Source organism: Salmo trutta, chromosome 12 (assembly GCF_901001165.1).
Source record: "Salmo trutta chromosome 12, fSalTru1.1, whole genome shotgun sequence".
Lineage (NCBI taxonomy): Eukaryota > Metazoa > Chordata > Actinopteri > Salmoniformes > Salmonidae > Salmo > Salmo trutta.
In genome coordinates, this window is record NC_042968.1 from 8,710,338 (window position 1) to 8,720,180 (window position 9,843).

The 9,843-nt window shown below is 40.7% G+C and overlaps 1 long non-coding RNA gene across 1 annotated transcript; it reads right to left on the reverse strand.

Annotated features, from left to right (window-relative positions):
• Nucleotides 1–8,668: 8,668 nt before the first annotated feature.
• Nucleotides 8,669–9,632, reverse strand: LOC115202688 (uncharacterized). Its single transcript, XR_003880019.1, has 4 exons — nt 9,483–9,632; nt 9,284–9,343; nt 8,958–9,104; nt 8,669–8,832 (listed from the first exon to the last, which is right to left on the reverse strand). It is a non-coding gene; the product is annotated as an uncharacterized LOC115202688 (long non-coding RNA).
• Between the last annotated feature and the right edge of the window lie 211 nt (nt 9,633–9,843).

Sequence of the window (9,843 nt, forward strand, 5' to 3'; positions counted from 1 at the left end):
CAAAATGGTTGACGAAGTCATCCGCAGAGAGAGAGGGGGGGGGAGGATTCAGGAGGGAGGAGAAGGTGGCAAAGAGCTTCCTAGGGTTAGAGGCAGATGCTTGGAATTTAGAGTGGTAGAAAGTGGCTTTAGCAGCAGAAACAGAGGAAGAAAATGTAGAGAGGAGGGAGTGAAAAGATGCCAGGTCCGCAGGGAGGCTAGTTTTCCTCCATTTCCGCTCGGCTGCCCGGAGCCCTGTTCTGTGAGCTCGCAATGTGTCGTCAAGCCACGGAGCAGGAGGGGAGGACCGAGCCGGCCGGGAGGATAGGGGACATAGAGAGTCAAAGGATGCAGAAAGGGAGGAGAGGAGGGTTGAGGAAGCAGAATCAGGAGATTGGTTGGAGAAGGATTGAGCAGAGGGAAGAGATGATAGGATGGAAGAGGAGAGAGTAGCAGGAGAGAGAGAGAGCGAAGGTTGCGACGGCGCAATACCATCTGAGTAGGGGCAGAGTGAGTAGTGTTGGAGGAGAGCGAGAGGGAAAAGGATACAAGGTAGTAGTCTGAGACTTTGAGGGGAGTTGCAGTGAGATTAGTAGAAGAACAGCATCTAGTAAAGATGAGGTCAAGCATCCATGTTTGACGGTGGAGATAGTGTTCTTGGGGTCATAAGCAGCATTCCTCCTCCAAACACGGCGAGTTGAGTTGATGCCAAAGAGCTCCATTTTGGTCTCATCTGACCACAACACTTTCACCAGTTGTCCAGTTGTCCTCTGAATCATTCAGATGTTCATTGGCAAATTTCAGACAGGCATGTATATGTATTCTTGAGCAGGGGGACCTTGCGGGCGCTGCAGGATTTCAGTCCTTCACGGTGTAGTGTGTTACCAATTGTTTTCTTGGTGACTATGGTCCCAGCTGCCTTGAGATCATTGACAAGATCCTCCCGTGTAGTTCTGGTCTGATTCCTCACCGTTCTCATGATCATTGCAACTCCACGAGGTGAGATCTTGCATGGAGCCCCAGGCCGAGGGATATTGACTGTTCTTTTGTGTTTCTTCCATTTGCGAATAATCGCACCAAATATTGTCACCTTCTCACCAAGCTGCTTGGCGATGGTCTTGTAGCCCATTCCAGCCGTGTGTAGGTTACAATCTTGTCCCTGACATCCTTGGAGAGCTCTTTGGTCTTGGCCATGGTGGAGAGTTTGGAATCGGATTGATAGATTGCTTCTGTGGACAGGTGTCTTTTATACAGGTAACAAGCTGCGGTTAGGAGCACTCCCTTTAAGAGTGTGCTCCTAATCTCAGCTCGTTACCTGTATAAAAGACACATGGGAGCCAGAAATCTTTCTGATTGAGAGGGGGTCAAATACTTATTTCCCTTATTAAAATGCAAATCAATTTATAACATTTTTGACATGCGTTTTTCTGGATATTTTTGTTGTTATTCTCGATATTTTTGTTGTTATTCTGTCTCTCACTGTTCAATTAAACCTAACATTAAAATTATAGACTGATCATTTCTTTGTCAGTGGGCAAACATACAAAATCAGCAGGGGGTCAAATACTTTTTTCCCCCACTGTAGATGCTGCACATAAAAAAAGTGCCAATTGTATTTGGTGCAATGTTTTCTTTTTACTGTCCGTTCTTCTAGGTCTAAATAGTTCTGTATGGGTACAGTATTTGACTCGTTTCCCCTTTTTTTTTTGCTGCCTCCCACTAACCCATCACCGAATGTGAGACCAATTATCAGGTTGATGATGGCACCAGCGAGTCACTGACAGATCCCAACAGTGCGACTTACCTGGAAACCTACGGAAAGGTTTCAACTCTTGGAAGATGAGGCAGACAGTTTTCAGTATATTTCTGGATGCTTGGATATACGGATTATATGTATTTTTTGTATGTTTGGTTTATTCATGTCTGACACCCATTTGTGTGTGTGTGGTATGCATTCACTATATTACCTTACTTATTGTGCTTATCTTTTAGTAGAAAAGTCACTAGTTTGATTGGAGGTGTAGGGGAAGCCACAAAATCTGTCCAAATGGTAAGGAATTCTATATGGTAATGGAACAGTTGGTTTTAAGACATTAAATAAATAATGTATATACTGTACATGAGATTCAGATGCCACCTAGTGGAAGGAATACAGAGTATATGGCGTATATACAGTGAACTTTTTTTTTAGCAAATATGAATGCAGCTAGATACAGTACAGTAATAGTAAAGATTCCGAATTCTAATAAATGGGGGAAACATGGGATATGAAATCACATTAACATTAGCCATACAAACAACCCAATGAAACAATGATTACTGAATGTCTTACAATCACCCAAAATAGTATCCACAATAACAGTGTCAACATGACACAAAAACAAATTGGGTGGTGAAGCATCCACAACACAATATAACGCAATGACTGGGATGAGTATTGTGCGAAGTGAATTTGACCTCGTTCAGAAGCTAATTGATTAGCTGGTATTTGATTTTGTTTCGAATAGTTGTTGGTTGAAATCTCTGATGTAGTCTTCTAAATGTATTTATCCTACTGGGGTGAAAATACAAAAAACAAAAGGGCACACATCATCAGCAGAGTTGACAAAAGCAATAATTTATTCTCAAGTTATGAAATGCATGATTGAAAGTAGTGATGCAGTGATATTACATTTTTGGCCGCTACTGATATCTGATCATTTCCTTGCCCCCCCCCCAAAAAAACGATACCGATAACCGATATGTAACATTTTATCTGCCTTTTATGCATTCTAGTACAGTTAAATAGTTAACACACACACATGGATGCAGCGGTCTAAGGCACAGCATCTCAGTGCAAGAGGCATCACTACAGTCCCTGGTTCGAACCCAGGCTGTATTACATCCGGCCGTGATTGGGAGTTTGTTCTTAACTGACTTGCCTAGATAAATAAAGGTTACACACACACCACACTGACCAAAAGGTTATTTTGTTAACATTTACATATGTCCCAATTAACAGTAAAACATCAACAAAATCTATTTATTTCACTTACTTGCTGTGCTGTTTCGTTGTTAATTTGTTCAGTCGTTTCATTCTCAACCAGGATTTCTATGGAACGCCGTTTGGGTCTTTGCATGTCAAATAACACTATTTGACGTGTGAAATAAGCTTGTTGACTAATCAGGACCTGAATATGACTTCATGTCACATAATAATTTAACGCATTCATTCATTTTTTACATAGTTATTACACATTGATTACACTATCACTCGTATTTCATGTCACAACGATTCATTGATACGTATGCTATGATGCTGGTAAAGTTGTCTCGCGCGCCTACATTGCTGGTCATAAAAAAAGCTAGCTAGCTCATGGATGCAAACATAACAAAATGACAATCTGTTTCAGTAGCTATAGTTAGCTAACTATATAGCTAGGTGTCATCTAAAATAACCCTAATTTGTAAAACAGTTCTTCTTTGATTAATGTTGGTCTGACCCATCTATGTGAAGCTAGCCACAATTAGGATTAGCAACAAATGTGGATTTTGCGGTTAGCCTTCAAAATAAAAGTATGGCATAGTTTAGTTTAGTTTATTAATTTGACCATTTAAAAAAACCCACATACAACTTAAAAGCCATACATGTACATGAATAAAATCATCGAGGATAACACACAAAGTCTGGGACTTATTTCCATTGTGGTCCTCTTGAGACAAGAGGGCTAGACAAGATCGAACACAGTATGGCAGTGAAATAATAAAAGAAAAACATAGAAGAAGAACATCTACCTCATCATTCCAGTTACATCATAGGGGTTATTCATATGGGCACAGAGGACATCAAACATATTTTACTTTATTTTTAAAGCTGTCCAGAGAGGACGTTGTTTTTATAGGCAGAGGCAACTCATTCCATTCTGAGGCTCCAGTATACAAGAAAGTACCTTTCCCAGCATTACCCCTGAACCTGTATAAGCACACATCAGCAACACCTGATCTGGTGCTGTGATTGTGTGCATCCCCAACACGAGGAAAGTAATCACTTAGATATCTGGGAGCAGGACCATAAATACTCCTGTAAACCAAACCTAGTCTAATCTGGGACACCCTAGCCTCAACAGGCAGCCAGTTTAGTTCCTGAAAGCAGCTCCTGCCTATGTGAGTACGTGGATTTACCTTCATACTACCCTGATCAGCTTATTCTGGGCTATCTGGAGCTTCCCCTTCATAAGTTTAAATAAGCCCCCAAACCAGGAAGTACTAGCATAGTCAAAATGGCATTGAATGAAGGCAGTAGCTAGCACTTTCATGGAGTCCTTATCAAGCAGCTTGGACTTTCTAGCCAAAAACGTAGTCCTGGCATTAACCTTCCCTAGCACCTTATTGGCCATGCTCACACCTCCCAAGCTTCCATCAAGGATACATCCCAAGTAGCTAACAGAGGTTTTAGTAGTCAGCACCTCACCCCCTAACTCCACTCTGATTTCAGACGACCTACACAATTTAGGTCTGGATCCAAAAATAATTGCTTCAGTTTTCCCTAAGTGCAGAGATAGCTTATTATCTCCAAGCCATTTTCTAATGTTAGTAAGCTCTGTGCTAAGTATGCTCTCCAACATAGTTTTACTTTTGTGAGACACCAGAAGTGTAGAGTCAGCCGCATAAAGAAAAAGACGGCAAGAACAAGCATCTTTCATATTGTTAATAATCAATAAAAACAGCAGAGGCCCAAGCACACTCCCCTGTGGAACGCCACAACTCATTGGTTTTGCCTGAGACAGTGAACCATTAACCTCTACTACTTGCTCCCTTCCTGATAAATATGACTTTACCCAGCCTAGAGGGATACTTCTTAACACCAGTGCCTCCAGTTTGGAGATTAGGAGACAGTGGTTAACTGTATCAAAGGCCTTCTGTAGGTCAAGCAGTACCATTCCACACAGATTTCCCTCATCAATCTCTTTCCTGATGAAGTCAGTCAAGTAAAGTAGACATGAATCAGTGGAGTATGTTTTTCTAAAACCCGACTGAAAATCATACATTAGACCCTGTTTGTTAACATATTCATACATTTGGTCATGTACAATTCTCTCCAGGATCTTTGATGTTACACAGAGGATAGATACAGGCCTATAATTCCCAGGGTCAGACTTTATCCCCTTCTTATACAGAGGTAGAACTTTAGCTTGTTTCATGTCCCTGGGAAAGGTGCCTTGTTCAAGAGAGAGATTAGCGATATGCGTAATACAAGGGCCAATTTGCTCAGCAGAATCTATTAGAAACCTTGCAGGAATATTATCCAGGCCTGTGGCTTTGGAGCATTTAAGCTCTGCCAGCATACTGACTATTTCGGCTGTTGCTACCTTTGCAAAAGAAAACGTTTGGTTGAACCCCTAACTCTACATAATACTTCTTGACTTGGTTGCTTCCATACAAACCAGAACTGGTGGGCAGCTTGCTAACCAGCTTGCTGGCAACATAAGTAAAAAAAAAAAAAAAAAAAGAGTTGAATTCATTGGCAACCTCTGCTTTTTCATATACCATCTCCCCCCTGATGTTCAGTCCAATACTGTTTAGTTTGTTTTTGGTAGTACTACTACAGCCTAGTTCCTTAAATGATTTCCAAAGCTTTTTAGGGTCATTTTTGTTTTCAATTATTTTCTCAGCAAAGTAACCCCTCTTAGCTTCATCCATCCTCCTCTGTGATTCATTTCTGTGACATTTATATAGGACAAAATCAGGCTGTTCTTGAGAGTTCTTACATTTTTTAAAGGCCTTATTCCTTGCTTGGATAGATTCTAGAATCTCATGATTAAACCAAGGGCTAGATCTCTACTTTACCCTGACCTGTCTAATGGGAGCCATCACATTCACCACATCAAGGAATCTACATTTAAAGGCTTCCCAGGCACTGTCTACCCCTACACTATCTAGCAGAGGTGACCAGTCAATTTTACCCACTTCCCCCCTAAACTAAGTCCTCTGATTCTAACGGTTTTGTGACACTTAAATATATCTTTAAAAAGCCTCCTTGTGCAAAATGTAATAAAATGATCACTGATTCCATCGACTATTAGTCCACTCTGCAATTAGATTTATCAGACACCAATATTAAGTCAATTGTACTATTTGCATAATTCTACTATTTGTATTCATTTGCATCACTGTCAATGACATACTTTTATTTTGAAAGCAAACCGCAAATTCCACTATTGTGCCTAATCCTTATTGTGGCTAGCTTCACAGCACATAGTACGGTCTGGTCGAGCCTCACTAGCCAGACGAAGCTAGCTGGCTGCTTATAATGTTAGCTTTGGGCAACAGAGTTAAGTAGCTGGCTAGCTATTTATTTTCATGAACTAAAGTTCAATTTCAATAGGCAAACAACAAGTGGCGACCGAGCTAATACCTACTCACAAGAATTCCTAAATCATTGCTAAGAATAATGACAATGACTGCAGTTTCTACTGGTAATTGTTTTCAGGCTGGTTGTATTGGTGCTAGCTAGGTACAAAGCTAAAGCTAGCTAGCCCAGAAGTTGTGGTCGAACAAATTATGCTTTATTACCAATGCGGTATTGTAGACACATCGTTCGTGGGCGGTGTTTGCTGGTTTGCAGACTTTTTTGTCCAGCTTTGACAGTGCTACTGTATCTTTTTTGACACGCAAAGACCCAAACGGCGTTACATAGTATGTATGTCGTGAAGCTAATAGCAGTGACGCTATTACTGTGTAACTCCTGTAGGGCAACATCTGTAAATACAGCACTTGGTAGTGTGTACTGGTGCTCGACCAGTCAGGGAAAGACAACATCACCCACAACAGAGAATGGTTGATTGTCAAGGGCAATGAAATCTATTATCTTGGTTTTAATGGATTTCGCCTTTGAGTTGTCTTGCTGAAATTTTCTTACTCTTTCAAATGACTGCTGGACTTGTTGACAGCTCGATCCACACAGCAGACATTGTGGGCTAGATTAGGAACGCTGTGTTGCACGTGTAGCATAACATTTTACGTGGCGTTGGTAGTCTTGTATCCAAGTTATATAGGTATGCACGGTAGCTTTGACATCGGTTTTTAACAACGGTGTTAAACTACACATCGGGCAGATACCGATGTTGGCATTTTTAGCTAATATGGTCCGATTCCGATATGTTCACCGATATATCGTGCATCCCTAATTGAAAGATAACTTTTATTTTCTATTGTAAGATATAGTAAAATAAAGCCAAATACACGATGTCCAGGCAACTCATCTGTCGAGCCCTACCGATTTGAACATTAAAGTCTGGCTTTGGAATGGTGGTTGGCAGTTTACCATCATTTTTTGAGAATGCATACCTGAGAGCAGTGGCTGTTCTAGCTTGTATGGCTCCCTGGGCGAACCCCCCAAAAAGCACCATTCTGCACCAACTGTCATTTTTATTCAGACATCTGGAACAACACAAATAAATAATCATAACATTTAAAACTATAAAATGATATACAAAAATAAGACTCATAAATATCAAAAAGAAGTAATAAAGACAAATAGAAACAAATTTGTGTTGATTTGGCACTCGAGCATCAATACATTCCCCATTCCCCAATACTGTCAACCAAGAGTCAAGACTAAACCAATTCACCTTGGTGGTGTGCAGACTGGTTTTATATTATTCTTAACCATTGCGCACAAACCAGAAAAAAATGCAACAATATGTCTGTGAAACTGTATATTTACAGTATTATGAATAAATTGTGGTTTATTTGGTAGCATCTCGTAGTGTGACTGATTTTACTAATTGCATTAGTACAAAGTTAGAGGTGCGCTATTTGGTAGATTCCCCTGCTCCCCCTACCTCGGACTTCCAGTGGGGAGACCTGAGGTCAACCTACCCCCAGGCCCCCTCCCCATCTCGTACTTCTGAGTGGGAGACCTTCCCAGCCAGTAGCCTGCCTAGCTCACAAACTAGAATCAGGACGCCCACTCCGACAAGGTTAATTGACCCACAGACCCACACGGTGACATGATATCATTGTTGTGATGTGCAAATGAGTGATAGAAAAACGATGGTGAAAATGTCATCGTTCAGATTTTATTTGTGCGGGTGCCCCGTGCTGCCCCCGGCAAGATGCCGCCCTGGCGGCTGACCATGTGGCCTATACCTAAATCCGTCACTGCCTGAAAGACATATCATTGCACAGTACATGTACAACTGTGGCATACCTGCAGGTGTGAGATTGAAGGTTTATTTTAGCTAAATACAAATAGTCCTAGAAACTGACCTTCCATAGTGCATCACAGAGGTGTAGTCATATGGAGTCATCAAGTTATTGTTTTCCACCTTTGTGAAGTTGTGTTCCTTCCTTTTCACAGCAATTAAGACATTTGTTTTGCCAGTCTGACAATACAAACACATTAGCAAACTCTAAAACAAAATGAAAGTGGAGGTCTCTTACCTTCGCTGATGCTCTCTGTAACGATGGTGACATTATTGTCCCTGTCACTGCGGTTCTGCTCATGGTGGAAGCCCAGAGCATGCAGGACTTCATGCTGGACTGTACCATGATGGACACGGCCACGTTGCTTTAAGGAGATCACCTGCTGACCACCTCGACGTCCCAAATATGACCAGCACCTTAGAGACAGAAGCTAAGCACACAAGACAGTCTTATCTATTATATCAGTCTTGTGTTAGGAAAGAAAAAGACTGGGACTCAGTTGCATTATATGAATTCCATTTTCATTTGAATGTCTGCTTGTAACATAGCCATTTCCAGGGTGTAAATACAAATAATCTTGATCCTGCTTCCACCACACCAATTGGATGTAGGTAGACAGGTGGAAGGAGATCAGTCCTTTTATGATGATATCTCGCTACTCTAAAGCTGCAAAGAAAGAATAAGACGATGTTCACAGCACTGAATTTAGGACCCTTGAAATTAGACAGCAATCATAATGAAAAGTTAGGTGTGAATAGGCACTATACAATATTAATAAAAAATACACTTACTATATGAAGAGGAGATATACACAGGCACAACCCCATTTCTGCTTTTGGGCCACTTGCAGTCTCTAGCAGTGCATGGGGAAGCATTCCGAATCCCAGTTTCCATAGCAATGTCTCCAAATAGGATGAGTGGATCATGTCTGTCAATGCCTATGGTAGGAAACAATGGTAAATACATCAATCCAGAGTTCATTGCCATGGTTTCACCTTGTGTCATTATTGGACCACAGAAATATTAATTAGAATGAAAACATATTTCTGTGCATTGGACAGCACAGAGTACACAAGATCCAATAGATTGTATACACATTCTTAAAGTAAGATCTTACCTAAGTTTTCGTCCGCTGCCTCAATTACGTCGGAGACGTCAAGATCACTGTCAAATGTATCTTTAACGAAGACAAAACATTAAAGGCAATCTAGATTAATCATCTTAGAATAACTGAATCATGTGGCAGGTTGAATTAATATTTCAGATGTTATCTTGGCTCATCTTCTCATAACAAGAAAATATGATTTATGGCTTACCTGTGGTGTATATGTCCTCATTTCCAGTTGTCACCTTATCCAAAGCCTGCAAAAACAAGATAATACATCATTACAACCAATAAAATAACACATGCAATTTATTTAGTATGGCAATGGAAGCAGTCATAATATTTGTTTCACTACAGCCTGTGTTCGTAATGGCTTCTCAGTGAAACAAACTGTCCTGATTTGTCATAGACACTTGCTAAAAAACTAATGAGCAAGCCTTCCTTCATGAACTGGCCTCTGTAAAATGGTATAGAATCAGCTTGATCCCCTCTGTCGAAGACACTTGGACCTTCTTTTTTAATATTTTTTGTGGTAGTGTTAACAAACAAGCCCCCATAAAGAAATTGAGAAT